Consider the following 7284-nt stretch of genomic DNA (forward strand, 5'->3'; position numbering starts at 1 on the left):
TGTGTGTGTGCACATGATTATATCCTAAACTAATGAATAAATAACTATGTACTTAGGAATATATAATCTAGGCAACACAGAGAGTAACATGAGCACATAAATGATTTAGCATATTTATGTATTTCCAATATTTTATTAAAACATTGATGTGATTATTTCATCAAAGAACAAATCAAATAATCTGCGCTGGGGTACGACATATTCGTCAATTCGCTGAAATTACCGCGATATCAATTTCTCAGCTGCTACAGACGACCAGGCTCAAAACAGCGCTATTTATTCAACACGAGAGCTGTTAATGTTTGGGGTTCATTCCATGAAGTGCAATTCTTATTTGATACGTATTATTATGCAAATTCTAAGAATCATATATTGTTAGTTTACGTAAGACACTCACAAGAACGAAATATAATTTTCTCAATGAGAAGACATGGCGATAAAATGTGTCTAAAAAAAGACTAAGGCTATGTGTAGGTGGGCATCAGACAGCAGAAGAAAAAACCTTGCAAAAGTTTGCAGTTTTGATAAGAAACAACTGAAATAGGAGCATGTATAACAACTGGGTTTAAAAGCAGCAAATTGATGAAGACCACTTAATAATCGAGCTGGAACAAAGGAAGCAGTATATATATATATATCAGAGAATTCAAATATATAAAAGAAAACACTATACAATTACACTGCTATTAGCGTTAATTTTGCTTACGCTTGTTAAAAATAATGTAAAATTAAGTTTAAAAAATTAAATAAAATAATCATTTTGGAATCGGAAATTAGGAACACTTATTTGAAAATTCAGACATGGCCAAACTTTCTGAGGTTCCTGATTCCCGATTGCGATTAATGGTAGCGATGAATTTACCACCTCCGTTTTTAAAAAACCTACATCCGTTAATTCCTGTATTTTAAATTTTAAAAGTGAATGGCCATTCCGTTATAAAACGAATATAAGGAATCTTATACATCGTGCAAAGGTGATTTCCTCAAACAAAAAAAAAATTCTTTAATAAATTAAAAAATATAAAACAAGTGTTAGTAAATAATCAATTCCCTAACTCTCTTGTAGATAAAGAAATAAAATTAGCCATTAGTAATTTGAATCAAATTAGTAATATTCAAGAAAATTATCGACCTGTTAATATATATTACCGTCCTCAGTTACTCAAAAATCGATGAGAGTATTCTTAAAAATATAATCCGTAGATATGTGGCTCCCAAAAATAATAAAAAAATAAAATTTATTATATATTATAAAAAATACAGACAACAAGCCTTGTAATGAAAACAACATTTCGCAAACAAATGACCTGTTGGAAAGGACCAATGTAGTTTACAATTTTAACTGCCTAATAGGAGAGTGTATCTCCAATATTAGTAGCTATGTTGGTTCAACAACTAACACATTGTCGCGAAGATTGACCCTCCACCTCTCTGACTCTAGCTCCATATCACAACATTTGAAAGAACATGGCTGCCACCATTCGGAATTTCGAAGAATTATGGTAGAAAATACAAGAGTATTGCAGAGTGAGAGAAATGTAAATAGGCTAAGAATACTCAAAGCATTGTACATTAAAACAAAGAAACCTCAAATAAATAATATTAATTATGAGTGCAGCCGGAACGTTTTGAAATGTTTGGGATAAATTTTGGACTATATATATCTGTGTTTGTATGCATAAATGTGTTTAATATATGTAAAAAAAAAAAAAAAAAAAAAACGTCCGCCCACCTTACTTGTAACAAATTACCACGTGACTAGGAAAAAATGTATATACAAGTACATTAAAAAACAAGTTCTACATTTATTTCTAAAATATGCCTGAGGATGATAGAAGTACTTCTGTCGAAAGCGTTCGCGATTATGGAGCTAACATATACAATTTCGAGAAGAACACAAAAAGGACTATTCGGAGATTGGAGAAGATAAAAAGGAAAATTGTAAAACAGAATAATTCCGTACTATTCAATAATATTTGTCTAAATGAGAAAACGCTACCTAAATATACACAATATATATATATATATATATATATATATATATATATATCATTATGGACATCTATATGAGACTAAGCCGAATATTGTATGCCAATCTAATATGTCTGTTTTTGGAGAAACCGTGTTTTCTTAACATCACATCTCCTTCGACAAATTTCCACATGTAACATCCAACACCTGTCCCATCGCCGCGGTATTGCATCTCTGCAGAGGAGTAATGGAAAGGTACTCCTACGGAGTCATAGCACTTATGCCCCTCGATGTAAAAAAAAAAAAAAATAGACCGGAAGTAAAATTCAACACCTTCAATGCAGAAATGAAAGGGTAAAGTGGCCAAGTGGTTAACAACGCAAACTGATTCCCTGAGCATTCTTAATTCGAATCCAGTTCGTTTCACAAAAGCACATTCGCTTCGGATGTTGGCAACCTTCACGTAGGCACTCACGTAAGAAGCGAATGTTTTTCTTGTAACAGAATCGGGGAAAGCAATGCTAACAATAGAATCTAAGGAATCATACGAATGATCATAACTGCGCAAATCTTTCAATACCATTTAGACTTCTATTATAAAAGTTTCTTTCCTCGAACCACTAGACTTTGGTATTGCATCTCTGTTTCCGGCTTATCAAACTGTACTAACACGTAGGGGTTAAAATGTAAAGCAAGCAAATATCTCGATGCTCAACTCCTTACTTAGGGTGTTTCTGTAGGAGCTTGATAATTAATTCTCATTAAGTTACATATCAGTGGGAATTCATCCCATTTATGATGAATATAGGAGAAGAAAAAAAATGAAGAATTACCCTCGTGGGGAAACACGTAAATAGAGAATACCCTTTTAGGGGGTCGGATTTCCTCATCTAAAAGAGTAACCTTAATTTTGTTTTTATGAAAAGTAAATTGGTACACGTTTGCTATGCGACAACAGGTGTGATATTGACTTTTGTTGTTTTTAATTCTCTCTTTAAATAATCGTCTGGTATCCCAGCCGGTCAGTGAAAGAAGAGATAATATAAATGGCCTTAGCTGGCGCCGAAAAGGCGTGACCACTGAACGGGGAGATTATACTTTATTTATATTTTTAAACTTGCACTCTCTTTACCCCTCTCTCTCTCTCTCTCGATCTCATACGCATCTGTAGCTTTCACCCTTCTCACGCCTTCCTTTAATCTACAGCCATAAAAGTATTTCAGCATGAGGGAGTCTCTTATATCTCATAGAGTAGCTTTTTATATTAATCTTCTTTGTCGATTTCAACCATTTCATTAACAAATATTAATCACATACATCGATTTTCAGATGGTCAGATTAAATTAACGACCAGTGTAAAGCTATGTACGCGTTGACCACCATCTGTAAGACACACACAGCCACGTATATATATATATATATATATATATATATATATATATGTATATATATATACATATATAACTACTTAATTTATTCACATAAAATTAATATACGAAAGTATAAATTTATGCGTAAACTTTAAGTATTTACTTCAAAAGTGCTCAATACGTAGGTAGAGCTAGTTAGTAAGTTATAAAATATATATGGCAATTAAGCTACACTGAATATTTCGCGTTTCATCCACTCTAGGCTCTTCAGGCATATGGCGATTAAGCTACACTGAATAGCTTAATCGCCATATATATTTTATAACTTACTAACTATATTTATATATATATATATATATATACATATATATATATATATCATAAAAGAGGAAATATGTGTACAAAAAAGATTAAAAAACATATTTCGCTCCCCATTGAGAGAAATCAAGATTGTGACAGACAAAATATTTCCAACTAGCAGTAAGGTACAATGCATTTTCATATAAATAAAAATTAAATTCGTTCAAAAGTCTAGAAAATAAAAGTAGATAAATAAATTACATTATAAAACGAGATAAATTTAAACATTAGTGGTTAAGCTATATATATATATATATATATATATATATATATATATATATATATATATATATTAGCAAAAGTACCCGTCGTTGACTGCGTTCAAAAACAGCCTACAGAAAATGGACTCTGATGTATGAAAAGGAAGGGTTGTAAATTTGCTTCGAATTTGGGGATATCAAAACCAAAGCAAAATATGATGAAAGTAAAAAAAAAAAAAAAAATAGATAAACCCCATAATTTATTATACCATACCTGTTCACGCTGAAACACTTATCACAATATTCTGTGGATCTATATTAAAAATCTTTGTTAAACTTTGTGACATATTTCCATTCTATGGAGGTCATGCGCGAACAAACACTCCATAATTTTATTATACCATATTTGTTCAAACTGAAATATAATTATCAAAGTATACTTACGCAGATAGATATGAAAAGTCTTTATTAAAGTTTGTGCCTATTTCCATTCTATGGAGGCCAGGCGCGAACGCAGACCCCAAAATTTTATTATACCATCTCTATTTAAGGTAAAACATACTTATCAACGTATTATTATGTACATCTATATCAAAAACACTTGTAAACGTTTTTTTTTATTTAAATTTTTTTTATTTCCATACTTTGTAGACCAGGCGCGTACGTAGACCCCACAATTTTAATGGATCATGATTATGCCAGATCAAACCTACCCATCCCTGTGTCTCGATACATCTATCATTATATGTGATCAGTTTTCTATGATAGTCAACCATATAGGAGCCTAATCGTGACCAGACACACACACAGTCGTTCAGGTTTATATTATATATATATATATATATATATATATATATATATATATATATATATATATATATATATATATATTTATATATATATATATATATATATTTATATATATATATATATATATATATATATATATATATATATATATATATATATATATATATATATATATATATAGGAAAAGATGGTCACACACTTTTAGAAGACTCTTAGTTTGAATAAAATTTAAATGAGAAATTTGAAAACTTTGAAGAGCCGGAAACATTGATAAAGTAATTTTATTTATTTTTTTGTTTTGTTTAAGTCAAATATTTCGCTATAAATAGCTTCATCAGTGTAGGGAGTCCGGTCCGTGATATTCTTTTCCTTTTTTCCTTTTGAAGTTATGGAGGAGGTGATCCCTCGAAGTGGAAGAGAAGAGAAATATACGTGTTGTTCCGGTGGTTCAATGTGTGTTTTGCGGTTGTCTCTAAGCAATCTACATATTATTTTATAAATTAAAAAGTTTTGTAAAACGAAGCTTTTCTTTTAATATCAATATTTTTCTTGAGTATTTTGTATGGATCTGAATAATACTACGTCACATTAAACCGTTTGATTTTGTTCAATGATACATTTGTTAGATAACTATATGTAGCTGCACCTGATTTTATAAGCATAAGTAAATATAGATATATATGTGTGTGCATATATATATATATATATATATATATATATATATATAATACATATATATATAGAGAGAGAGAGAAAGAGAGAGAGAGAGAAAGAAAGAAAGAGAGAGAATATCCTTTCAACTCAGCACTTCATTGGAATATTACAATATTTTCCAAAACTTAAACCCTGTTTAAGACCTACTATGGTTATTATAATTTCGTAATGGTTAAAAAAGCGAATCCGACAATTTTCTAAAATTATACACCTCTAGCTATTGTATTTTATAATCAATTTTTCGAGTAAACTGTCAGACTTGGAGTAAATTTTTTACATTTATTTTTAGACTTGCCTGGGTGCCTGGTGTTTCCCGGGTGTGGGGGGGGGGGCGTTTCAACCCCGTCGCGGAAAGGAGGAAAAGAACGTGAAATAAAAAACGTGATGTCTTTGCTGTTTTGTCCATCGCAAACCGAAAATGACGAGGGTTAAATTAAGGAAAGTCAATCTAAAAGAGGCGATGAAAACGACCCTTCTTGTAGAAAAATTACCAGTTACGGGTGAAGGAGTTAATTATGTTAGCTAATTTTTCGATGTTTGTTGTTCGAAGCGTCAAGCTTTTTTTTTTTTTTTTCACCACTTATCAAGGCCCGGAAGCCACTCAGGGATAAGGGTTATTGCAAGTACATCACGTTAGTGAGGAGATTTTATGAAGTGTTTAATTAGGGGGGCGGTTCATTAGGAATTTGTTAACATTAGACTTGAAAACATCCAAGTTGTAGTCAGGTGGGAAGCAGGCAGACGGAACAGAGTTCTACAGGCGTGCAGTTCTAAGAAAGAAGCTTTGCTCATGAAATCCGCGTTTTGATTTAGGCACAGATATAGAGTGGGGGAAATTTTTCACAGTGGATTCAGCTAGACGGGTGATTTTCGTGAAAGTTTGGCGAGGGGGGACCAGGGATTGGAGTTCAGACGAGCACCTGCCATGAAAATAACGATAAAACAAGGATAGGCTCGCAACGTCTCTTCTGTGGGAGAGGGGTTGCAGGGTAGAGAAAAGGGCATCCCCCACTAAACCACGAAGTCTATTTTGTACTCTGTCAAGGCATGATAGGCTGTTTTTGGCAGCTCCTGCCCAGATATGGCAACAGTATTCCATCCTTGGCCGTACTTGGCTTTTATATAGATAGAGAATTGAATCAGTAGTGAGATATCTTCTGGAGCGGTAGAAGGATCCCACCATCTTTCCTGCGACCTTGGCAACAGACTTGATGTACGTGTTCCATTTCAGATCAGGAGTAAAGGTCAAACCCAGAAGCTTGTCAAAACACGGGGCCTCACCCAGACGAGAGCCATCCATCACAATTGATGCCAGCTGGGGATCAGAGCGTTGATGATGTAAGGATAGGAGTTTGGTTTTAGATGCATTAAAGGTAACTAGCCACATCTTCCCCCACTGAACCACGCGCTCGAGATCAGAGGAGAGAGAATCCGAGAGAACTTCGTCATTTACAGCCTTTGATGTGTTGCCGTAGATGGTCGTGTAACTACCGATCTCGTGAAAATCCGTTGCTTTTTTCGAAAGTTTTAGGCATACATACATACATACATACATACATACATACATACATTCATTAATATATACATTTAAACAGACAGGTGAGATTTATATTATAGACTGGGTGCCCGGCGTTGCTCGGGTGTTTGGAGCTGTTTGTTGAGCAAATAAAAAAAGTGGTAGTTGGCAGGCAGGCTCGAACCCGTACCACGAAGGAGGAAAAGAACGTGAAAAAAAGAACGTGACGGGTTTGCTGTTGCGTCCATCGCCAAACCGGAAGTGACGAAGGTTTAAATTTCGGCTACTGAATCGAACAGAGGATATGACTTTCTAAAATATCGGCGAAAAAGCGACCCCTCCC

General features: G+C 33.3%; 1 long non-coding RNA gene across 1 annotated transcript in view; it reads right to left on the bottom strand.

The window, feature by feature from the left end:
* Positions 1 to 7284, bottom strand: part of LOC145297074 (uncharacterized) — a 157154-nt gene that overhangs the window by 94595 nt on the left and 55275 nt on the right. The window lies entirely within an intron of this gene.

The sequence above is a fragment of the Euprymna scolopes genome, chromosome 17, assembly GCF_053919585.1.
Source record: "Euprymna scolopes isolate OS-2025 chromosome 17, ASM5391958v1, whole genome shotgun sequence".
Taxonomy (NCBI): Eukaryota; Metazoa; Mollusca; class Cephalopoda; order Sepiida; family Sepiolidae; genus Euprymna; species Euprymna scolopes.